Raw genomic sequence first — 26750 nt, 5'->3', positions numbered from 1 at the left:
AGGTGAAGTGGATGGAGTTTTCAGATTGGTTGTCAAACACAGAATTAGAAGTTATCAATACACCTGAGTTATAAACCCATACTAAACTTGCAGCTGCAATTCACAAGGGAAGCATTAATTTCCTAGACACTACAGTATTTAGATTGGCACAAGACTTGCATAAATTAACAATTTTTTTATTTTCAAAATAACTGACACTTCTACATACACACACCCATGTTCTTCACTAAGCTGGTTAAATCACAGCTAATGTGTTTCATCACTAAACAAACATAAAAGCTGAAACATTTTTACCTTTTTTTTGTTTGTAAGGTAACGAAGTCACCAATTTCACACCAGATCAAACGGGTTTGCTCTCATTAGAGAGGCGAATGGCTGGTGGTGGTTTGATCTGAGGTTGAGGGAAAGTTGTGGTAACCTGAGCTAGTGTGGGCATTGAACCCATGCTATTAAGCATCACAAACCAGTTGTCTGGCCAACTAAGGTAAACCAACATTTTTATATTGCTTTACAGATCTACATTGAAAACTTGACTGATTTTGATAGCATTCTATTTTCCTCCAATAATAGCTGTTATCCTTGTTTATCAAGATTCCTTTTTCTTTGCAAGGAATGAGTAATCTCAAATTTTCCTGTATTCTGGTTAGCAATGTGTGCTTTTGACCGATTTTTAAAATTGGTCTGTCCCTCTCCCCCTCTCTCTGTCCCCTTTGTTATTCCCCTCTTCACACAACCCAACCCTTGCAGGCTCTTCCTCCCACCCCTTGAAGCCAACTCCAGTCAAATGGCCTTGATCACAGGCACTCACCCTTACTGCTGCCCTTTCCTTTTTTTCCCCACTGCTCTTCCAATCACATGTTTGTCTCAGGTGTTGATTGAAATGTTCTGCCCATATTTTCTAATTGGGAACTAATTACTGCATATTTAAATATATCAAATAAGCTACATTAGGGGTGGCTTCATTTATTTTATCAAATTCTCCACACAAGTGCTTCCAATATGTATTACTTCCCCCAACTAAAGTGCCTGTGGACCCCTTCCTGCACCAGGGCTGTCTACCATGTCTGGGCTATTTTGTGCACTTTTTCCCTCTTACTTGCCGCCCCCTCCTCTGATAGGATTCTCCTTATCTCCACTATCCGCCCTACCATCTTCCATGTTCAATAGATCATTCTCTGCTATTTTCATCATTTCCATTGTGATGCCATCACAAAACACATCTCCCCTTTTGTCACAACTTAACTGGAAAGTGTCAATAATAGTGCCGCACCTCCACAAGCCATCGTAAAATCCAAATTCTGCCACCAAAATGACCAATTTCCTGGCTATTGTTTCAGGGCAAAAGTCAAACCCACCAGGTTTTGTCACTAATAGAAAGTAGCTCTATGGTAACATGACTTTCAGATGGTAGAAGTGGGTACTGCAGATTTTGGCAATTACTCAAAATTAGAGTGGTGCTGGAAAAGTACAGCAGGTCAGGCAAAAGCCCCTCATCAGGATGCCTGCTGCTCAGAGGCTGCCTGACCTGTGCTTTTCCAACACCACTCTAATCTTTAGTAGATAAGAGAGGACTTTCAACTTTTATTATACAACTTAAACTATAAAAGTTCAAAACCACCAAATACACATGCAGTCACAATTAAGACGTGGTCTGATAGTGTGGGTGGGAAAATAACATATGCAAAATTCCAAAGATGATAAACTCTGATTTTATGATTAGATTTTATTCTTTTTATTTTAGCATTAATGATTTGCTGTTATCTGAAAAATGATGGTGGTTGACTCTGTGGACTCTGGTTTTGTTCAATTCCTTTTGCACTTTCTTGATCTATCTGTGTCCCTCCTCCACAGAGGGAGAAGGGTGCTCTAGATGTCTGGTTGCTCTTGCACTTGCAATTTTTGTGTCAAACTTCAGTTTGTTACAAATCTTCAGGCAGAATTTCCTCCATTCAGATTCTCCAGGCTACTGTCTTAATGCCCTGCAGCTAAAACAAAATGTGGATTTTTGGGGGTTTTCCCCCCTCCCCAGTTGCAAAGCTTGTTTAATATTCAAAGTATATAGCTGTCAAACTTAAAATTTCATTTTATAGTCCTGGGAAGAAAAATAGTCTTTCATAGCTTTTTTCAGCATACCAATTGAATCATTTGTCTGTAGCACTCAACTCCTGAATCGTATCCAACACCACTCCTTTCCACAAAAGTGCAGTAAATGTAGCAACTGTCCTTTCTCACCTCTTTATTATCATCCAAGGCCCTGAACAAATCACCTGGATCAAACAGCATGTTACTTGCATGTTCAGTTTAATATATTTGCTGCAAACCGATCTTCAAAAACTCTTAAACAGTTCAGAATGAAGCATCACACATTGAGAAGGACCTATATTCAAGCAGACAACGCATGGCATAATTTACTGCTCATAATCTGATCTTCTATATTTGGGAAACCAAATGCAACTAGGAGACTGCTTTGCTGAACACTTTCATTTCACAAACCAAATCCGAAGCTTCTAGTCCCCTGTAATTTTAAATCTCTGCTTTGCTCCCACTCTGATTTTTCTGTACTGCAGCTGCTCCAGTGTTCCATTGAAAATGAATCCAAGCTTAAAGAGCAGCATTTCATGTTTTGGCTGGATGTCCTATGGTTTTCTAGGGTCAACATTTGAGTTCAACAATTTTTGATTATAACCTCTGTTCACATTCTTATCTCCTCCAGCTGGATCACTTGTTTCTTCACTATCTTTTTACTGTACCTTGTGGCCTTTCATTTTGAAACAATTTGTCATTTAATTTTGCCAGCCCTTCATCTTATCACGGACTTTTCTTCCATTATTACTGTGACCTTTTCCCAGTTCTGACGAAAAGTCAAACATGAAATATTTAGCCCTGTTCCTCTCTCCACAGATATTTCTATCATTTAATTTCACAACACTGCCAGTGTTTAAGTGGAAAGAACTGGAAGTTTGGATGTTCTCTTTTCCTCTTCCACCCCACCGCCCACTTTCCTGAACAGCTCCATTTCAGTGTCTTTTCAGATATGTATTTGAGGCCACAATGAACTGAAAGCTGGGTCCTTAAAGTGCACTAGATTCCTTGACTTAAGATTAATTGCAGGAAAAACTATCAATGCTTTAGATGTTTACAATAGTGTCATCTTTGGAGGAGCCACATCAGACAATAAAATGTTTTTATAGTAATTGTTGGTTTTTAAATTTACTGGTGTGTACTATGTATATGTAAGGATGGACAGCAAGATGCCAAAACGAGGACAAGTGAAAGTTGCTGCTTCTTGATTGATAAAACCTATAATTTCAATAAAATTTGTGAGATCCTCTGCTGAAGACAGAACTAGAGACTGAAGAAAAGGAGTGGCCTTTCATTATGGGTTTACAGAGAAGAAGAAAAAGATTAACTTTACAAGAAAATTGCAGAGATAGTTCAATGGGCAGTGGTTAATGGTGGGATGAATGGGAAAGGTGTATAAGAGTTTATTAGGAGCCAATGTCCACAAAACAGTGTGGTCTTAGTCAGAACAGAGTCTTCTAGGGCCAGATTAAGAAATGAGTTGGTGTGAGATAAAGGAGGAATTTAAACTTAAGGCAGAGAATCTTACATTGGAAGAATTGACCATGATTGTTAGTTAGCTAGGACAGGATGCTTGTTGTAGAATGAGTTGAAGTTTACAAAACATGGCTGGCTGAGCAAGAGAGCATTTGAATAGCTTGAAGGCCACAAAGATTTGAAAGAGTTCAAACAACATATGGACTAAAGTGGGTGCTGTTACAATGGTGGAAGTACAGGTAGTTCTCCCATAATGCCGTAGTTGGTTTCCTTTGTAATTGTTGTGCTATATGAAATCATGCAATAGAAATAATGGGGCCTATGGGGAAAAACTGGGTTAGGGTATACCAGTAAAAATAACCAGAAGCAACATTAGTAGTTAGCCTAACACAAACACAGTCTAAGTAAATTTTGACCTGTTGTCTGCTATTGTATAGTGTGATTCATCAGAATTTTCAACTGATTACTCTCGATTAGCATCTATACCTGCTGGCTGCACTACATTTTAGCCAGTCTTCTGATCCCATCCAATGGTAGCATTACACAAGTCAGATCCCAGAATGAAACCTGCCTTGATAGATCAAGGGTTGAATCTTCATTTCTTTCACTAAGTGTCAGTTTTGTCAAGATTGTTTGGAGAGTTTCAAACCAGCCTGATTTATTACTTTCCCCACCCTTTGGTGTTCCTCTCACACATTCTACACAATCATACCATGTGCTGTTTCCAAAACAACTTACCACTTCCTGAATATCCCAGAATTGACCAACATCCATGGTGCCCAGCACTGTCTTTAAAGCTGTTGGTTTGGAGCTGCCCTGCATGGTTCCTGACATTGGCCCTGGACATGGCAGATGATGGAAAATTGGTGCCTCTTTTTGTGGGCAGGGGCATGAGATGCTGCAGAGATAGGATGTCCTTTTTCTCCCAGGCCAACAGAGGATGCCGTTCTACTGGAATCACACCAACCTGGAATAGGGTTATTGTCCTGGCCAGAGCAGTCTCAATCATCTGAAGGAATGCACAGAATGTAGGAGAAGATCAATGATCTTCTCCACTCTGCCAGTGAAGGTGCCACCATCTTGTTGATATCTCACATTCACTCTCTTTCTGCTACTGTATTCACCATTTCCCGCAATATCTTCCCCACTCAATCTGATCCTCACTAACATCTGACTGTGACTAGCCCTGAATCTCTTCTGCATAGCCTACTCACCCAGTCAGGCTACCTCCACACATGCACCAAAAGTAAGTGTGCCACCCATCTTTCTCTCCCTCACCACTATGTGCAGAGTTTCCTGATTCTGACCACTCTGAGCAGCTGACGAACCATGTCCAAACCCCAATACTGGGAATTTTTTGCAGTTGGCTACCATAGTGACTTAGTCACTGAAACAGATTCACATGAGTCTTCAAATACTCTAACATCTAAACATATTTTTTAAACAAGAGAAAGAAAGCTTTTAATACAAACAACAAAGCCAAGTTTGAAACTAATCCTCAACATTATCCTTTTACTGTTAGTCAATTCCAGTGAAATTTCACTCTTATCTCAACTCTTTAAGTTTTAAAATTAACAGATAGCTCCCAGTTTCTTGTCCTCAGGCTGTAGAGACATTTTCACGATGCTTTTCCAAGTACACTGGCACAAACATTTCACAATACCTTTTATGAAACTCTTCACAAGAAAGTGATCATGTGATGCCGATGCAGAGTTCAGAACTCCATGCACCCTTACACCTAGTGCCAGGGATGAGTAAAAGGCCAGCTATTCACAAATTGCATTACAGACAATTTGAGTTTAATAAATGAGCGTTATAGGAGAATTACCTGTCGATAGTCTTTGCACTGGAATTGTTATTGAGTTGGAAACTCCGTTCGGGCAGGAATAGGATGCTGAAGTGTGGCAGTCTGATTTTCACCTGAGGTTTTAGATGAAATTATATTTGAGGAAGATTGCCTCTGTGCAATATGTTCCAGTTGTTGTGCACCCAAGCAGCTTAGAAGAAACATGAGAGGCGAGGATACACATTTTGTGGTGGGAACTGAATGTAATGAAGTAGCTATCTCCCAAACGTATTCATGAGTAAACTCTGGATATAATAATTAACTTAAAGCCCAGATGTATTTTAGCAAGAAAATGGTCACATAAAAGAACCAAAATTAGGAACAACAAGGCATTTGAGCTTGATACAGAAAATAAAACCTGACTTGTAGGACAATTAGTATTGAGGGAAATAAATCAGGCATGGGACAGTAATTTCTCAATGATGATTAGGTCTGATTGAATTCAACCAGTATTGATCATTTACATACCTATATAGTAAACAATGACATCATCTCACATACTTCCCAGAGATATTGCTGGCTTATACCATACTCTTAAATAAAATTTAATTAAACATTAAATAAAATAATCTATGACACTATTACATTAGGTGAGGAAGATCTACATGAAAACAAAAATAATCAGTTGGAAAGATACCCTTCAAAATAAAACCCAATATAGATCTTAATATTATTTTGCCCGAATGCTCAAAACACTGACTTTTTTTAAAACAAATAAATGACTCATGGAGTTTGTAAATAGAATAATAAACAATTGGCAGTAAGTACTGAGGGCATAACTTTAATGAAACTTTGAGTCATCAACGTGAGAGAAGCTCAAATGACAATGAAGTTGATTTCAAATGCAACATTCAAGATCAACATTATATGAACTTACAAAGGTGTTGTTTTCTCATAATATGCATAACATTTCTTGTTGACCAGAAACATGTTGCACTACTACAAACCAACATGAAAGTACAGTTAAGCATTTGGATTTTTATTATTTCTGCAAAACTGTTAGAAAAATATTGTGCTGTAGTTTTAAGAAAAGGTGTCATGAGGACAATCAGAGTTTAGATACTAAAAACCAAATTGTTGAATAGAAAGATGCTTTTTGTTCCTTAGAAGAAATTAATCATGGAATATTGAGTGAGTTGAATTAGTTCTGTATTAAATTATGGCTGGTATATTGTCTAATTGATGAATTTGATACATGATCGTGTTGAAATCAGTTCTATGAAAATTACTTTATAAATTGGCAGCAGTCTTCAAGTTTGTAATTAGGGAATAGCTTAATTTACACTCGTTTCTTTGCATCAGCTCATACTCTATATCCTGTGGAAACAGGGCAAAACCTTAGCGTGAAAAAGAATGAGCTCACACCATCTGCAGAGCCTTCTCCAAGGGAATAGCAACGTGTTTAACCAAGGAAGACCCCTGCTGTGATAACACTAGTTCAAATAAAAAGTCCTCTATTACCAGAGCCATTAAGCTGGGTGTTTATAAGGATCATGACTATTACACTTTCTGATTACTGTTCCAGAATTCATTTCAAAGAAATACTGAAATAGAAATAAATTTCATCAACAGATGGGGAGTGTCATACTTTCTCGTGCCAACAACTTCTTAAAGCCCAGATGTATTTTAGCAAGAAAATGGTCACATAAAAAAACCAAAATTAGGAACAACAAGGCATTTGAGCTTGATACAGAAAATAAAACCTGACTTGTAGGACAATTAACACCAAACAATTGCTATCTTAAAATTCTTCATAAAAGAGAGACCTGGAAACTATGCATTATTCAGCATCTTGGAGCAGGAATTTCACATGCCTATGATCCCAATATCAATGAAAAGATGTGAATCCCACCAGCAATCAGATAGTTCAGACAGGAAACCCTGAAAATGTTGAGAAAGGTAAAATTGAGATAGACCCTTATGACACAGTCATTAGGAATCAAACCTCATTATCCCTTGAAGCAGAAATAATATAGAGCAATTTGAAAGAATGGATAAAAAATTTAAGCAAGAAGAGATCATTCTCAAAGAATACTATAAATAAGCATGAGGGGGGAATATGGAAGTGTGGGAATGGGTATTTGAGGTCTGGACAACAGTCAGGATCCTGTGACTGGAAGTGAAAACTCACAATTCCCCATGTCTCCTTTTTAATAACGGATGAGTCTTAATTCATCAAAGATGTAAGCTGGTATTAACATAAGTTTCAGACTGTAGACCTAAAATATCCAAAAATTGAAACCACTGTCTGCATGGAACACCTCAATTGAATGTATGCAGACCTGGAAATACATGAATGCTTGTTGAAGCCATATTACTTTTATGAAAAATTGTGAGGACCTTCAAATCATTGGCAAAATTAAACTCATCTGACTGATAATACTTTTGTCAAATCGTATGGTGCTGGAAAAGCACAACCAGTCAAGCAGCATCCGAGGAGCAGGAGAGTCGACGTTTCAAGCATGAGTTCTTCATCAGGAATGTAAAGGGACCCAAGGAGGCTGAGAGATAAATGGGAGGGAGGTGGGGCTGGTGGGAAGGTGGGTGGGCATGCATTGGATAGATGAAGGTGGGAGTTGATGGTGATAGATCGGAGCGGAGGATGGAGCAGATAGGTGGGAAGGAAGATGGACAGGTAGGACAGGTCAAGAAGGTGATGCCAAGTTGGAGGGTTGGATCTGGGATAAGGTCAGGGACAGGAGATGAGGAAACTGGTGAATTCGACATTGATCCTGTGTGGGTGGAGGGTCCCAAGGCAGAAGATGAGGCATTCTTCCTCCAAGCATCAGGTGACTGGAATTTGGCAGCGGAGGAGACCCAGGTCTTGCATGTCCTTGGTGGCATGGGATGAGGAGTTGAAGTGTTCAGCCACAGGGCGGTGAGGTTGTTTAATGTGTGTGTCCCAGAGATGTTCTCTGAAACATTCCGCAAGTTAGCCAATGTAGAGGAGGCTACATCGAGAGCAACAGACACAGTAGATGATAGGTGTGGAGGTGCAGAAAAATCTCTGTTGGATGTGGAAGGATCCTTTGGGGCCTTGGATGGAGGTGAGGGGGAAGGTTTTGTCCTGTGCCCAGACCTCCCCCCTCACCTCCATCCCACGCAGGACAACTGCAGGAGCTCGTCAGGATTGTGTCCTAGATCCAACCATCTTCAGTTGATTTGTTAATGACCTTCTTTCCAGCGTATGTTCAAAGGTCAGAATATTCACTGACTATTTATGACTTCTCGGCTACTGAAGCAGACACTGTTCATATGCAGCAAGACCCGGACAATGTCCAGACTTGGGCTTAAAAGTGGCAATGACCATCTCCAACAAGACAGAATCTAACTTTAACATTTCATAGTATTGTCATTGCTAGATCCCCAACTGTCATTATTCTATGGGCTATCATTGACCAGAAACTAAATTGAACTAACCATTTAAATACTGTAGCCGCAAGAAAGGGTCACAGGCTAGGAATTCTGTGTTGAGTATCACATTCTGCCTCCCCAAAGCCTATCCATCATCTCCAAGGCACAAGTCAGGATTGTGTTGGAATACGCTTCACTTGCCTAAATGAGTACTCAAGAAGCTCAACAAGCCAATAGTCCTTAATTTTTTAGCATCTTAAAATTTATCAACCCTGAATATGCTCACGTACTCAAATACTGAGTATCAGTTGCAATATGAAGTGAAGAATTCCAAGGATTAACAATAAAATTAGTCAGCTATATCATAAACTCTATAACTTGTACTCACCAGCCTAGGCAGATTAGCTCAAGAGTCGTGGTTAGCACCACTTGGAACCTGCGTTCAATTCCCGCCGTGCATGACTGTCTGAGTGGAGTTTGCACATTCTCCCAGTGTCTACATGGATTTCTTCCTGATGCTCCGGTTTCCTCCCACAATTCAAAGATGTACAGGTTAGGTGAATTGGCAATTCTAAATTGTCCATAGTGTTCAGGGATGTGTAGGTTAGGTGCATTAGTCAGGGTTAAATTTAGCAGAATGGGTCTAGGTTGATTACTCTTCGAAGGGTCAGTGTGGACTTGTTAGGCCAAATGACCTGTTTCCACACTGTAGGGATTCTGATTCTAAACATAGTTTTCTTACATCTACAAGGTCAAAACAATTATTAAAATGATGTGACTTTTAATCCATAAACCCACATTTTAGTTCTTATAGGAGTTTGTATCATGACAATTTTATATCATAAATGGCAATTTAAAAAGTACATAATAATACAGTCCTGTCACCTAATACTTTTGACTTGTATGAATTAGGTGAATTAGTCAGGGTAAATGTAAAGTAATAAGGGTAGGGTAATGGATCTGGGTAGGTTACTCTTCAGAGGGTCAGTGTGGTCGTGTTGGGCCAAATGACCTGTTTCCACACTGTAGGGATTCTAGGATCATGATATCTTTTACTTAGATTGTCCTCTTCATAATTTTTTGAAAAATATTTTGAATATTAATTTAAGAAAATTCCAACTAACTCGATACAGAATAGTTATCAAATATGAAAGAAAGGAACACATGCAATTATGAATTTTGGCTTCCTCAAGATCTCCTAAAATACTGTATAATCAGTGTACCATATCAGTAACATATCAGGTACAAAGTGGGCAAGATGACTAAGAGATATATGTAGCATTGTGTCAATGCAATCCACCTACCCCTCCCCCCACTTCCACCACCACACTGCAGCTGTTTCTCAGTCTTTAACCCTTTAGTACCACAAGTGTAGACAACAAGACCCAATACTATTGGCCCAAATGTTGCATCTGGAAAGGCATTAGAATTTGTGCCAGAAATTTACATACAGTCACCTAGGGAAAGACAGTGAATATTACTCTGTTCACTTGTAACCTGCTTGTGTTGAAGGAGAATCTGCATTTATGTTATGCCATATTATTCATAAAAGTTAGTCACAGAGGAAAGAATGGATTTATTCTGTTCTGACAACTTCAGTCATTTGATTAAGACTTACACAGTTGTATTGAGGCAAATAATTTTTACATTTGTCATGTACTTTGATGGGACCAGATGAAAGATTTCTCATTTAACTCCATTCAATTTTTTATTAGTATACAATAAAAATATTGCATATCTAGAATAAATATTAAACACATCAAATTGGAAATGCGTGGAGTGTTTTAGCATAATTAGGACACGACAGTTTGACATTAGCATTTTTGAGTAACAGTTGAATCATTAAGATAGGTGGGTGAAATGGGTTCTGCAATCAGAATGTGAACTAGTAACCTGCTGTACATGATCTCAATCTTTTCCATAATTGTGTGTTTTTATTACTGTTAAGATTTCTTTGATCACTGTAAATGGAAACTAGTGACTCCACGCGTTACCCTTCATCCCACCTCTCCTTACTTCAGATTGGCAGTGCTACATTTGACATTTGTAGTGGAAGTACATTATTGTATTAGCAATTGCAAGACCAGTCTTGAGGAGCACAAGATGATTCTGATCACAAGCTAAGTTGTTTCTATTTTAGTTTGTTCTTTGATGAATTTTAGGGTTTCTGGCTGACCTGCATTTATTGGCCATCTTCAGTTGCCCTTGAAAAGCTGGTGTTGAGCTACCTTCTTGAACTGCTGCACTGCCTGGGTGTAGATACAATTAGCATGCTGTTAGGAAGGGAGGTCCAGTATCTTGATCTAGCGACAGCGAAGGAATGAAGTTATTGTTACAAGTCGGAATATGTGACTTAGGGCCAAACTCACAGCTGGTGATGTTCCTATACATCTATTTCCAGATGGTAGAGGATATGGGTTTAGAAAGTGCTGTCAAAGGAGCCTTAGTGAGTTACTGCACTGCAACCTGTAGATAGTACACACTGCTATCATTGTGCATCAGTGATGAAGCATGATGAAGGTGGTGGACGGGTGCCAACCAAGTGGACTGCTTTTTCTTGGATAGTGTTGACCTTTTTGAGTGCCGTTGGAACTATAATCATCCAGGTTAATGTAAAGTATTCTATCACACTCCTGACTTATACCTTGTAGATCGTGGGACAGATTGCACCCAGTGTATACTTTTTTAAAGATCTTTAAAGGTCAAATGCAGATTCTCCTTCTCTGGACCAGAATGTCTATGTTCAAATCCTATCTGCCCCAGATATATGTAATAAACTTGTGTCAGAGCCCCAATGCTCTGGAGACATGGGTTTAATTGGTGGAAAGGCAATTGGTAGAATGTAACTTCAGTTAATGTATCTGCAATTAAAAGCTAATTTTAGTAATAGTGACCATGAAGCCCTTTGTCAATTAAAAATATCATATAGTTCACTATTGTCCTTTCAGGAAAGAATTCTAAATGTAACTACAGACCCACAGATTCACAGGCAAATGAAAGCAACCCAAGCCTATCCATTTATTCTTAATAAGTCATATTCTCTAACAAAGGCAGCATCTTGATGAATCTTTTTTGCATCCGTCCTAATACAATCAACTCATTCCTATAACTACACACGGTACTCCAATTGTAGCCTAACCAGCATTTTATACAGTTCCAGCATAACCTTCCTGCTTGTGTATTCTATGTTTCAGCTAATAAAAGCAACTATGTCAAATGACTTATTGACAACTTCATCTACATACTTTGCTGCCTTCAGAGATCTGTGGATAAATGCACCAAGACCCCTCAGACCTTCATTACTTTTCAGAGTCCTACCATTCATAGAAAGAAAAGCACAGAAAGAGGCCATTTCACCTGTCAATTTGTGCTGACGCTTTGTAAAAGCAATTCAGACAGTCCAATTTCCCACTTGATAGATTCATAGAATTAAGAAAACACTGAGAGAAGTGTGCACTATGAATCTCCTCACTTTCCCATTATGTACAGTACAATGGTGCTGGAAGAGTATGGTGCTGGAAAAGCACAGCCAGTCAGGCAGCACCTGAGGTGCAGGAGAATCAACATTTCGGGCATAAACCTTTAATCAGGAATGAGGCTTGTGGGCCAAGGGGGCTGAGAGATAAATAGGAGCAGGGTGGGACTGGGGGATGGTAGCTGGGAATGCGATAAGTGGATGAAGGTGGGGGTGAAACTGATAGGTCAGAAAGGAGGGTGGAGCAGTTAGGTTGGAAGGAAGATGAATAGGTAGGACTATTCAAAAGGGCAGTGCCAATTTGGAAGATTGGGACTGGGATAAGGTGGGGCAGGGGAAATGGGGAAACTGGTGACATCCACATTGATCCCATGTAGTGGGGGGTTTTTCTTCTTTACTTTTCAATGTTTTTTTTAATTTCTGTTTGAGAAATAGGAATGCACAAAGCATTGTAAATAAATTGTTTTCATAATTATTTCATCATTCTTTGCTCCTTTCAGATTCAAGTCCTGCACGAACTTGACATTATTGAAAATAAGGTGTGCTTGAAGTCAACAGCACTCTTGATAGCTTCTGATTATGGAAGCAACCCAGTCTCTTGCTCCAGATATTTGGAAATTTAATAGTCAGACTGTAAGCAGCTGTTAATGAATAAAAGGAGAAGACCTGTATTTAAAAAAATATTTGGTTTGGCTATTTCTGATCAACTTCTAGTTGGCTAGGGTACAGTCTGTAATGGTGATATTGTTCTAATATTTCTTTCTGCCCTTTGAAAAAAAAGATTCCTCCGGGTATTATTTAATCAGTAAAACATACATCTTTTAAAAAAAAAAGTAGAATGTACATGCGATGAAATAACCAACTCTTGATCCATTATAGTGAGCACTCAGCAGGATAAATCTGTTTAGTTTGGTTGACCTGTGGTCATTTTAATCCTCAATCAATATGACATTAAAGCGAAAAAAGATGTAATGGAACAAAGGAGATCTTTCTCCACCAGTTAGCAAGATATTCAGTGCTATCACAAGTTTCCTTTAAAATAACAAGGTTTTTAAACCCATCTGTATAAATGAAATTGTCATACAATAGTTCTGAGCTTAACGTGTCACTGACAAGAAGCAAGATGAAGCAGCATAGGCAAACCTCACCTTGATTAGAGAAGAAGAGTAATTAAAAACCAAGCTCTTAGTTTGTCCTATTGTGGGAGAAGCTAAGGGCGGCAAGGTGGCTCAGTGAAAAGGTGGATGCTAGAAAATTGTTTCTGTTAGGCGAGGAGACTAGGACCCGTGGACACAGCCTTAGAATTAGAGGGGGTCATTTCAGAACGGAAATGCGGAGACATTTCTTCAGCCAGAGAGTGGTGGGCCTGTGGAATTCATTGCCACGGAGTGCAGTGGAAGCCGGGACGCTAAATGTCTTCAAGGCCGAGATTGATAGGTTCTTGTTGTCGAGAGGAATTAAGGGCTACGGGGAGAACGCTGGCAAGTGGAGCTGAAATGCGCAACAGCCATGATTGAATGGCGGAGTGGACTCAATGGGCCGAATGGCCTTACTTCCACTCCTATGTCTTATGGTCTTATGGTCAGCACTGCTGCCTCACAGTGCCAGGGTCCTGGGTTCAATTCCACTTCTAGGTGACTGGCTATATGGAGTTTGCATATTCTCTACGTGGGTGTGCTCTGGTTTCCTTACACGTCACAAAGATGTGCAGGTTAGGTGGATTAGCTTTGCTGGATTGTCTATAGTGTCCAGGAATGTACAGGCTAGGTTGATTAGCCTTGGGAATTGCAGATTTACAGGAATGGAGGGTTGGATCTGATGGGATGCTCTTCAGAGGGTCAGTGTGGATTCAATGGGCTGAATGGCCTGCTTCCACACTCTGGGGATTCTATGATATGAGTCCTGAGTGAAGAAAACAAGCATCAATATGCTTTCATTCTCACTTATTGAGTTAAATGTTTTAGTTCTGAACTCAGCGTGGTGCTGCACAAGTTGCCACTTCTCAGAAAATAAGAACCTTGACAAGGCTCCATATATGTATTAAACTTAATTATTTCACATTCGAAGCATGGGCTTGGATATTTTTACTGGAACACATTATCTGACCGCTGTCTAATGAGCTGTGACGCCTGATCAGCAGCATACAATCCCACATTGATAAAGATATTGCACTTAGCCTACAGTGCACCTGCGCTACCCGTCACCAGGGGCTATGTCCGTATAAAAAGCACGAGTTCTAAAATAGCCTTTGCATTTTGTAATGCAACCGCTAACAGATTTTCAAGTGAAACAGCAAATGCTGCTAAGTTTTCAAGTCCCCTAGAACCTAAATATGTTTACTATCAGGATGCTAAAAGGATGCTAAAATCTTTAATTTGGAAGCAGATTCAAATATTAATTAAACTGCAAAAAATTGCATTTTAAGGTTAATGTCTAACTACCCAATCCATAGTTTAAACACCTGACATTGGCTGAACTCAGTCTATTATTGAAATCTCCACTGGAGAGATCCAACATAAACATGATATAATTACACAATCTTGTTGAACAGATACGTGGAACATTTCTCAACATCGATCTTTTCATAGAATCATAGAAACCCTACAGTGTGGAAGCACGCCATGCAGCCCATCGAATCTACACTGATCCTCTGAACAGCATCCCAACCTAGACCCATTCCCCTCACCTCTCCCTGTAACCCTGTATTTCCCGTGGCTAGTCCACCTAGCCTGCACATCTTTGGACTGTGGGAGGAAACCAGAGCACCTGAAGGAAACCCACACAGACCTGAGGAGAATGTGCAAACTCCACACAGACAGTTTCCCAAGGGTGGGATCGAACGTGGGGCCCCGGTGCTGTAAAACAGCAGTGCTAACCACTGAGCACCCATTTGCAGAGGTTTAAAAATTCACTAGTAAAAAGTGGATCCGGCATACATATAAATTCTAGCATATATTGCAGCATTAGTGCTACATTTATATTACATAACTATTTAGTCAGTATGGTTACTTACCAGAACTCTTCTTTGTTTTTTATTTACTGTTGCTGAAACATGACTATTTTATAATAGTTTAAAGTCCACCGAATTATCATCAACAATGTTATCACTGACCTGCCTAACTGATTAGGATTAATGGTAATACACCAAACTAATTTGAAGTAATAACATTCAACAATATATTTTTGAAATCGTGCAGAACTCTCTTAATGTGCAAAAAAAATTTTATTTGCAACAGTATTGTCTCCTCCTGTATTTCACACACCTGTATTCATATGTTGAATTAGGCAACAAAAGACTTTTGGAGATTTACAAAGGTTTTATTATAAATCTTTGGATAGAACAAACATCAGTTTCCACCTTTCATTCTGGAACTTTCCTTGTCCAGAAACCAACTTTCCTCTTGGGAAAAAAACTCAACATTCTTTGGTTGTTTCTACAAGTTTATTGATATAATTATTTATTTCTATAAATTCAATCCATTTAACTGTCCAAATGAAGGTCAAACAATCACCTTAATGAAACATTTTATCCCAATAGTCAGTTGCTCCAATGCTTTTATAATTGCTTCATCCAATATTATGTTAATTAAGGCCTCTGCCCAATTTATCTCACCAGGATTTGATTTGATTTATTTATTGTCATGAATACCAAAGTACAGTGAAAAGCTTTATTTATGAACAATACAGACAGATCAAAGTAAGCAAGGACATACAGATCATAGGGTGAAAAAAAAACCTTTGAGACATTCAGGTTACAATGCCCAGGTCATGCACTAGGCAAAATCAATGTTAACAAGATCAACAATCTTTTGAACTTAGAGAGTCCATTCATTAACCTAATAACAGCTGGGAAAAAGCTGTTCCCGAACCTGGTGCATGTGTTCAAGCTTCTGTATCTTCTGCCTGAAGGAAGCAATTGTAGGAGAGCATTACCGGGGTACTATGTGTCTTAGAGGGTATTGGCACCTTTCCACAGTAATGAGCCATGTAAATGGAGTCCATGGTTGGAAGATTGGCTTCCATGATGGTCTGGGTTGTACACACAAACTTCTGTGGTATCTTACGGTCCTGAGCAGAGCAGTTGCCATACCAAGCCATTATGTACCCAGACAGTATGCTTTCAGTGGTGCATCTGTAAAGGTTAGTGAGGGTCCTTATGGAATACCAAATTTCCTGAGCTGTCTGAGGAAGGAGAAGTGTTGCTTTGCCTTCTTGACCATTGCATCTATGTGGGAAGTCTAGGACAGGTTGTCAATTATCATCACTCCAAGGAACTTGACGCTCGCCACTCAAACTCAGTTCCATTGATGTCGATGGGGCATTGATGTTCTCCTCCTTTCTTTCTAAAGTCAACGATCAGTTTTTTAGTTTTGACGACATTGAGAGAGAGGTTGTTCTTATTGCACCATATCACCAAGCCCCCTATCTCCTTTCTGTATTCTGATTCGTTTTTATTAGATATCTGTCCTACCACGGTGGTGTTATCAGCAAACTTGTAGATGGCGTTCTTTTGGAATTTGGCAACACAGTTGTGGGTGTAGAGGGAGTAAGTCGGGAGCTGAGAATGAATCCTTGAGGGGGGCTCCAGTGTTAATGCAGATGATAATTCAACATTCAGGATAGCCTTTGTAGTAGTTATATCTAATTTTGACAAGAACTGATGAACCTGCGTTTACTTTCACAGAACTACTGCTCATACAATATTTTGTCTATGCATCAAACACTGTTACAGTTCTAGATTTTAGCCTCTTTGTGTGGGTACTTGGGCAGAGAGAATACCAAAGCTTCCAGTCAGTTTTGGAGGATCAATGTGCTTCATGCTGGCTTCATCATTAAACATCTCTGCAGGAGAGGTGAATATAAAAGACATGTTGACAGCCAAGTATAGTGTACTTCAGCAGAGCCCTTGGTGAGAGAAGACACTGGAGAGGATGGAAGCAGTGAAGATATTGGAGGCTTTGATTTCCCTCACAAACTCAGTTTTTGTTTTGTTAAAATCCATCACTAACTTAACCAATTACAACACTGCCTACCAGGATCAGTGTAGCAATAAAAGGATCAAAACAAGAAAAAGCAAGAGGGGGCAAACTCAGCACTTATTTTAATAATTGTGTTCAGACATGTTACAACATACCTCCAGGACAGATGGAACTTGAACCCAGAGCTCTGGCGAAGAGATAGAAGCATTACCGCTGCACCACAAGCTCCTAAGAATTCAAGAACAAATTACTAAAGATGCTGGAATCTGTACTGAAAACAACAAATGCTGGTGATCACAGCGGGTCAGGCAACATCCAAGGAGAGAGAGCAAATTAACGATTTCAGTCGAGATGACTCTTCATCAGAGCTCAAGTGAAGCGAGGTGGGACAGCATTAATGCTATAGTTCAGGGTGTTGGTGGTGGGGGTAATGCATGTAGCATGCTGGTAGACAAAAGATATTAGTAGTTTATTGAGTGATCAGAATGTCAGAGCAATGGTGTGTCTCAAGTCTCGCAGGAGACGCACCATTGTTCTACTATTCTCACATTCCAATCACTTAATGTGAACTACTAACATTGCTTCTCCACCAACACCCTACACCTACTACCCCTACCACCACCACTCCGAACTATAGCATTAATGCTGTCCCTCTGATGAAGAGTCATTTAGGCTCAAAACGTTAGCTTGCTCTCTCCTAAACATTCAGCTCTTTTGTTTCATTTTGAAAGATCCACCACCAAGTTATCAAATTAATCAAGTCACAATTAACAAACACTCACCAAAGGGGAAAATGTAGCAGTAACAACACCAAAATGGAAGGAAACACTCATTTCTTTTCTTTTCGAATGCTTCACTAATTTGCTTGTCATTCTTGCAATGGGACCATGGTAATATTGTTGGTGTATGTCCTGCCAAAGCAAGCACAGAAACTTAGCTTTCTTTTCCCATATTAAATATTGAAATCAACTTGTTCTGATATGCTGTGACACACCCCTAGTGCAGATGGGACTTAAAAATCAGTCCTTTTGGCCTGGAGGTTGGGACACCACCATCAGCATTTCATTAACTCAGCTTTTTTAAAATCTGGAATATTCACTGCCCTGAAAGAGTGATGTGCACGTCAGCTCTTTTTTTTATAAATTAAACCAGTTTTAATTCATCCAAATAATCAATTGAACAAACAATTAACAACACTGCCAACCTGATGCAGCACAATAATAACAAAAAATATGGAAAGGCACAAAGATAGGGAGGGAACATGGAGTCAGAGAGGGAAATAATGCACTCCATTCCAGTGGTGCCCACCTCTTTTTAAATAACTCAAGGGTGTTGACAATATCCTCAGCTTTTAGTTTTGATACCCACCAACAAGATGATTGATGAGGGCAGAGCAGTAGATGTGATCTATGTGGACTTCAGTAAGGCGTTCGACAAGGTTCCCCATGGGAGACTGATTAGCAAGGTTAGATCTCATGGAATACAGGGAGAACTAGCCATTCGGATACAGAACTGGCTCAAAGGTAGAAGACAGAGGGTGGTGGTGGAGGGTTGTTTTTCAGACTGGAGGCCTGTGACCACTAGAGTGCCACAAGGCTCAGTGCTGGGTCCTCTACTTTTTATCATTTACATAAATGATTTGGATGTGAGCATAAGAGGTACAGTTAGTAAGTTTGTTGATGACACCAAAATTGGAGGTGTAGTGGACAGCGAAGAGGGTTATCTCAGATTACAACAGGATCTGGACCAGATGGGCCGAGATGTGGCAGATGGAGTTTAATTCAGATAAATGCGAGGTGCTGCATTTTGGGAAAGCAAATCTTAGCAGGACTTATACATTTATTGGTAAGGTCCGAGGGAGTGTTGCTGAACAAACAGACCTTAGAGTGCAGGTTCATAGCTCCTTGAAAGTAGAGTCGCAGGTAGATAAGATAGTGAAGAAGGTGTTTGGTATGGTTTCCTTTATTGGTCAGAGTATTGAGTACAGGAGTTGGGAGGTCATGTTGCGGCTGTACAGGACATTGGTTAGGCCACTGTTGGAATATTGTGTGCAGTTCTGGTCCCCTTCCTATCGGAAAGATGTTGTGAAACTTGAAAGGGTTCAGAAAAGATTTACAAGGATGTTGCCAGGATTGGTGGATTTGAGCTATAGGGAGAGGCTGAACAGGCTGGGGCTGTTTTCACTGTCGCGTCGGAGACTGAGGGGTGACCTTATAGAGATTTACAAAATTATGAGGGGCATGGATAGGATAAATAGATAAAGTCTTTTCCCTGGGGTCGGAGAGTTCAGAACTAGAGGGCAAAGGTTTAGGGTGAGAGGGGAAAGATATAAAAGAGATCTAAGGGGCAACTTTTTCACGCAGAGGGTGGTGCGTGTATGGAATGAGCTGCCAGAAGATGTGGTGGAGGCTGGTACAATTGCCACATTTAAGAGGCATTTTGATGGATATATGAATAGGAAAGGTTTGGAGGGATATGGGCCGGGTGCTGGCAGGTGGGACTAGATTGGGTTGGGATATCTGGTCGGCACGAACAAGTTGGACCGAAGGGTCTGTTTCCATGCTGTACATCTCTATGACTCTATGATTCTATGACTCTAAATCGCCCATTTGATCAAATGAACAGTTAACAAATAGCAAACACTACCCACCAGGGGAGTGCAATAACAATAGGGGAGGGTGGGAAGACAGAGAGTGGATGAATTTAAAATGGAGTTAGAGGGGGAGATAGTGGACTCCAGTCCCCATGGTGTGCACCTTTTTTGTAATAGCTCAAGAGTGTTGAACACCACATACTCACTTTCTAAAGCCAACAAACCATGAACATAGCCAAAGAAGAGAGGCAGATAGTCAGAATCTGCCAACATGGCTCACTACTTTAGCCAAGCCCAGGGGAAGGTAGAACCTCAGACCTATTTTGTTTCCTTTCCTATATTCAGAAATGCTCTAACACACAACCAAATGTTTTCTTTTCCCCATCACCAACTCACCCATGGTTATGATTTTTCCATTTATTAATCGCCACCAGTAAATCACTCATCTTTTTCAGTTAAATAATTTATGTCCAAAGAGCCTGTTAACGATAATGTAAACTATCAAGAGTGAGGGAGAAGGTTGGGAGAGCAATGGAGCACCAGGAACGTCAGCAGTTAAATACAAAGTCCAGTATTCAATCAATCAACTCTTGGAACTGATCTGTTTGGGACCTTAAAAAAAATAGATCTGTTTGGGACAAACAAATTATCTAATCTAGAGAGTAAGTGCCAGAGGTCAGAGCTTCTGATGACACAGTAAATCCAGAGAATGATATGTGCGTCATTGTGCTATTACAGTCTATCAGAATGGCTGAGAAATTAGATTACTGTATAAGGCACTGTCCTAGCTGTTTCATGATAAAAAAAATGTGCATTTTGTTAAATGCCATCCTAGTTAATTAAATCCTTTCTCATTCATCACTAGTTAGAACTTGCTAACTATTAATGCACTGATGTAAACATGAAGTGCTTTTAATGCTCTTTAATGTAGTAAAATGTAAAACACCTTCTTCATCTTACTTTGTGACCATTGCTAAGTACTGTATATTAAGTATGGCATTGAAGGTAAAGCATTTGCTCTTAAATTCCAGGAGGGCTATAAAATTGGAATTCAATTTGGAAAGAACATTGTAATATTTATGGCAGCAAGATCAGACCTCCCTTTATTGAATTACAGTCATACAATTCCTTCCTGAATGTCAGTAACTCCATACATCATTACCTCATATATACAAGGTGACAGTTAGAAGAAACCTTTCCAATATCCACATGTAGAAGCAAAAGATATGCAATGAAATGCCATCTGATAGAGTACTTATGCCATTTTCAATGTTAAACACTTCATAGTTGATAGCACCTACAGACACATTTCAAAACATTTTTGCAAGCCAAGTACTATTCTTTTCTAAGATAGTACAGTCTTTCAGGAGCCACACTCAGTTATTCTTGACATTGTCATCATGACAAATCTGCCCTGCAAGTGCCATGTACAGTGTTTGAGAAGGAACCAGGTCTTGCTAATGGAGCAGTGCAAAAGGGCAGAGTCAGAGACCATTTATACTTGATATTCATTTCTGCCAATATATACAAATTGTGCCTGTCTGTTCTGACAGACGTCCCATTCATATATACAAATATGAATGCACTGTTTTGCATGACATTTTCTGGATATGTTGTGTATGCAAGATATCAACTATTACTTATATTCTTCTCAATTAAGGTGCTGTACAGTTTGGAATAGAAATCTTAGGATTAGAGATACAATACACATTCTTTGTATCTCTAATAATTTTTCTCATTTTTTTTCTCAACGTATCAATCATTGTAATTATTGTTTATTGTTCCAGTTCTAATAGTAAACTGCTTATTGTTTCAATGGGAATTTCCCTGCTGATTGCTTTGCAAAACAAGAAGGACCAACAGAGGGATGGGAGACAGATCAGACTCTGCAACCCAGCTGTTGTTTCCTCCGTCAGCAGGCCAGTTTGCATATCCCCTACTTTGATAGAAGATTCATGCATATAGAACACTGGTTGTCCTTTAGCAGGAATCTGATGTTGTATTAGTGGCTCATAATATTGGATGTTTCTCAGAAGATCCCCAATCACATTGGGCTGGCTATTACTTGCCCTGCTGAGGTGTGATGTTTTTTATAGGAGGGGCGATGTGTGGGGTAGTACCACCTAATATAGATTGTAAACAGCCCACTTTCTTCCTACCCATTTCTATGCTTACTTACAAAATACAGAAGGTGAGAAAGTGCTGAAATTAGCAGTCCACCTATGTGATACAACTAAATAAAGATCTTTTGAACCGGTTAAACCTGACTTGATCCCATGTCGTAAACCAGCTTAGGCAGTTGAGCAGGAAAGGCAGATTGTGTATTGCAATGTTTAAAATTATGGGAAGTGGGCTGCGTTCGCTGGAAGGTGCTCCGTACCATTCGGAGAAACCCCAGAAAAGATAGATTTTTCACGTCCTTCCTATTTGCCCATGGTACGAAATTCATTCCCCCCAATACTCACTCTCTAACTAAGATGCTGAAAACCCCCATCTAAAGGCCCAGCCTGACTTGCTTCTGGGATCCATGAGGCCTTCTTCATGGCCAGAAGTGTCCACTACAGAGATCTGGTGCTGGCCAGATCTTCTGGTAGCTCCCGAGGGTAGGACTTCCTTGCATTTCAGGGCAGAAATCCTACTAGGATCTCATCTAGCCCACCCTCAATGCTTTATAGCTACAGAGTAGGCTTATAATTGGCCTGTCTGCTGGCCACTGATGTTTCTTCCAGAGGAAATGTCACGGTCTACCCCATTCCTCCATCCATAATTTCCTGCCCTATGCCTCTTCATAAGCACTGCACCAAATTTATGACTGCATGTTGAGAAAGATATATTGGCTTTGGGGCAGGTGCAAAGCATCAGCACAGATTCACCAGAATTACACTGGATGTTGGAAGAATCAATTACAGGGTCAGGTTGCATAAACCAAATATGTTTTCCTTGAGATTAGAAGCTTGTATTTTCATGTATTCAAATAGTTTAAAATTACAAAGGGATTCAATAGAGTAAACTATTTCCTCTGATAGGAAGTCAAGTACAAGGCTACATACATTTAAAATTACAGTTAAGTCGCTCAGGGCAAATCCATTCTGCTGAATGGTCATCAGAATGTGGGACCAGTTATGGAGCAGGGAGGAGTTATATAAACTGGACAGGTTACATCTTCTTAGACCTGGATTGATATTCTCACAGGGAGATTTATATAATAAATAGGAGCAGGAGTAGGACATTTGGCCCCTCAAGCCTTCCTTGCATTTCAACAAGATCACGGTTGACCTGCATCAGGTCTCAATTCCACTTTCGAGCCAGCTCAGCAGAGCCATCAACCCCCTATGTTTCAAAGTGTTTCAAAAATCTCTTCAACTCATCTTTAAATACTTTCAGAGCAGCCCATTTGCTTAACAAGCATTCCACCACCTTAAATGTTTAATCCCTTCGCCACCAATGCACATCATCCAGGCAATGATATCAAGCGATATCGAACTATGGTAAGTATGTGAAGTATGCCTTGAGTTAGCTGAATGGTGGAGCAAGCTCAATGTTTTGCTTCCCACATTCTCATTCAGGATCTCTGCTTTTTACGAATGTCTCTCAATGATTCTGCTCTCTTTATAAATGAGAGTTACCTATGCCCATCGTATATGTTTTGGGGCTCTAAGCCTGGGAGGATTCCAACTTTAGTTCTATTTCATAAAAGAATAATTATAGTCATAAGTTTGACCAAAATGCCCATTTACAAACAGATACAATGCATTGCAGAAAATACTAGACTTCTATCGAATTCCAATTGGAATGATTCACCAGCTTCAAGTTATAAATTACTTATTGAATAATAGATGTTTTAGAGTCATTTACAACCCTGAGTGGTGTCCTGATGGCATTTGATAAAGAGCTGTGACCAAAATGGGTTAGGAAACCAAACACACATTCCCTACTTGCTTACTTGTTCTTAAATCTTGAAAATGTGTTACTTGTGCTTACATTTGTTTTTTTCTCACCAGGCATTTTGTATCAGAGGTTGAGCATTGCTGAGTTTCACAAAAACTCTGAGAAATCCTGTGCCTGTGATATGAACACTCTGTGTTTAACAGTACACCATGTAAGTCCCAGTGATGATACAATGATTATTAATTCTGTGTATTGAGGCACTTTGTTTTCACATACAATTTTCATTATTGTCTACTGTACCACACAATACTTGAATTTTGAAGTTTACAGTGTCCATTAAAGCCCTTTAATTTGATTGCTTTATAGTCTGTGCCAGGATCCCATTTATATTACAATTTTTTTTGTATATCACAGTATAAAACTGGTGTCATTTGGAAAATACAGTAACCAATACCCATCTACCTTCATGTACTTGTTGATCTATACTGGCACCAGATCTTAAGGATAGTCATTCTCTTACAGCCTTACCTAGATGCTTGTAGAATTTCCCTAGTTCAGTGATGGCCACAACTTTTAATCTCTATTCATGCACACTGGGCTGCAGGGTAAATCACTCAAACTACATATTTCCATTTTCTTTCAGGAGACAGCCTGAAGGAGAAGAAACACAGACCAGATCTTGGCCAATATCAGGGGTCTGATTCCCTTTAAGGAGAAAGCACTGATATCATAGGGGCGCACAATGGACTGAATTTTATGTGCCTCCACCTGACATGTTTTAGCAGGTGTCAATACATAAAATAGGTTGTACGACAAAGTCTCCACTATCTCACTCATGCCAAGCTATACTCATTTACTGTTAGGTTTGGCAGATACCAAAATCAAATAGTTGAGTAAATAACGAAAGACCAATTAAGCTTGATAGCTCTATTGTAGTAATATCACTGGACTAGTAATTCAGCAGTCTAGGTACCTACTCTAGGGTCATGGGTTCAAAGTTCACCATGGGATTCATAAATTGGGAAGATAAATCAAGCCATCAATATTGGTGACCATTAAATTTTCATTGATTGTTGGATGGAATAATATCTGCTGTCCTTATCTCTTATGGCCTACGTATGACTCCTGACTCACAGTAATGTGGTTAACTTTTGACTGCCCTGTGAAATGGCCTAGCAAGCCTAGACTTCTGTTTAACTCCAACTGGACTGATTCACTAGCTTCAAGATCAATCAGGGATGGACAACATTGCCAGCAATGTCCAGTCTCCAATAATTAAATAAATTCTTAATCTCTTTTTGATGTCAAATGAGCATCAAGAACAATTGAGATCAGGTGAGCCCCTAGACTTCAGCCTGCACAAGCATTGTCACTTACTCTCTACTTACTGAGCCAGCCCTGACAGAATTATCCAAAGGGGAAAGTGAGTACTGCAAATGCTGGAGATCAGAGTCAAGATTAGAGTGGTGTTGAAAAAGCACAGCAGGTCAGGCAACATCCAAGGAACAGGAAAATCGACATTTCAAGCAAAAGCCCTTCTTCATAGAATTATCCAAAGGTCATGGTGAACATGAGGATGTCCCTCAGGGTAATGCACAGAGCATGACTGTACAAGAGGACAAGGAGGCTAGTGCTCTTCAGCAGGAAATGTAGAAACATGAACCCTTTCCTGATCTCATGGACCCTTTACAAAAGATAAGTTTATCATGCCTTTACACACAGATATTGAAGACAATATTTTAGTGTGAGCTGCACTAAACATCCTTGTAGCATGGCAACCATTTTTATGCATTCGTAGGATGTGGGTATCATTAATGAGACCATTATTTATTGGCCATCTCGAATTACTCCTGAGAAAGTGGCAAATAAACCAACTTCTTGAATCATTACAGTCAATACAGTTTGATGTAGTTCTATTAGAAAGCTGCAAGATCTTGACCCAGTAACGGTGTAGGAGAAGAGATATAGTTCCAAGTCAGGTTAGTGTGTGGTTTATATGGAAACATGCCAAATTGACGTGTTTCAAACGTCTATTGTCATTTTTCCTCTTGGTTGTAGTGGTCATAGGTTTGCAATGTGCTTCTGTTGAAAGAGTCTTGTCAAGTGATTACCATGCATCTTATAAAGTGCAGAGTGGATGATCCATCTCAACTTCCTCCAGAGGTCCCGCATCAAAGATGCCAGTGTTTAACTAATATGACTCATTCAATATGATATCAAGAAATGTTTGGAGGCACTATATCCTGCAAAGGCTATTGGCCCTGACAATATTCCATCAACAATGCTGCAGACTTGTGCTCCAGACTTGTGTTCCACACTCCTAGCCAAGGTGTTCCAGTACAGCTACATTACTGGCATCTACCCAGTAATGTGGAAGGTTATCCAGGTACACACTGTACACAAAATACAGGACAAATCCAGTATGGTCAATTAATACACAATCAATCAGTCTACTCTTAATTTTTAGCAAAGTGCTGGAAAATGCTATCAACAATGCAATCAAGCACTGCCTGCTCAGCAATAACCTGCTCACTGACATCCAGTTTGGGTTCCACCAGGGCCACTTAACTGCTGCCCTCATTACAGCCTTGGTTCAACATGGACAAAAGAGCTGAATCCCAGAGGTGTGAGAGTGACAGCCTTTGATATAAGACCACATTTGACTGAGTGCAGCATCAAGAAGCCCTGTCAAAACTGGAATCATGGGAATCACAGGGCAAACCCTCCACTGGTTGAGGTTATACCTGGCACATAGAAAGATAGTTGTGGTCACAGCTGCAGGACATCTCTGCAAGGTCGTGTCCTAAGCCCAACCATCTTCAGCTGCTTCATCAATGGCCTTCTCTTGTGATATTTGCCAATAATTGCAAAATGTTCAGCACCATTTGTGACTCCTCAGATACTGAAGCAGTCCATGTACAATACAGGTCCAATACCTAGGCTTAGGCTGAAAAGTCCCAAACAACAATCATGCCATGTGAATGCAAGGCAGTGAATATCTCCAATAAGCGACAATCTAACCACCATTCCTTGACATTCAATGGCATTACCGTCACT

At 39.8% G+C, this 26750-nt stretch overlaps 2 long non-coding RNA genes across 2 annotated transcripts; one reads left to right on the top strand and one right to left on the bottom strand.

Annotated features, from left to right (window-relative positions):
- Positions 1-2: 2 nt before the first annotated feature.
- LOC140477340 (uncharacterized) lies at positions 3-25549 on the top strand. Its single transcript, XR_011960710.1, has 3 exons — positions 3-484; positions 23807-23904; positions 24337-25549. It is a non-coding gene; the product is annotated as an uncharacterized lncRNA (long non-coding RNA).
- LOC140477341 (uncharacterized) lies at positions 15784-18108 on the bottom strand. The gene is made up of 3 exons (XR_011960711.1): positions 17995-18108; positions 17368-17440; positions 15784-17075 (listed from the first exon to the last, which is right to left on the bottom strand). It is a non-coding gene; the product is annotated as an uncharacterized lncRNA (long non-coding RNA).
- Positions 25550-26750: the final 1201 nt, after the last annotated feature.

This window comes from Chiloscyllium punctatum, chromosome 5 (genome assembly GCF_047496795.1).
Source record: "Chiloscyllium punctatum isolate Juve2018m chromosome 5, sChiPun1.3, whole genome shotgun sequence".
Classification (NCBI taxonomy): domain Eukaryota; kingdom Metazoa; phylum Chordata; class Chondrichthyes; order Orectolobiformes; family Hemiscylliidae; genus Chiloscyllium; species Chiloscyllium punctatum.
Note: the sequence above shows the minus strand (reverse complement) of the source record. Positions and strands in the feature narration are given on the sequence as shown.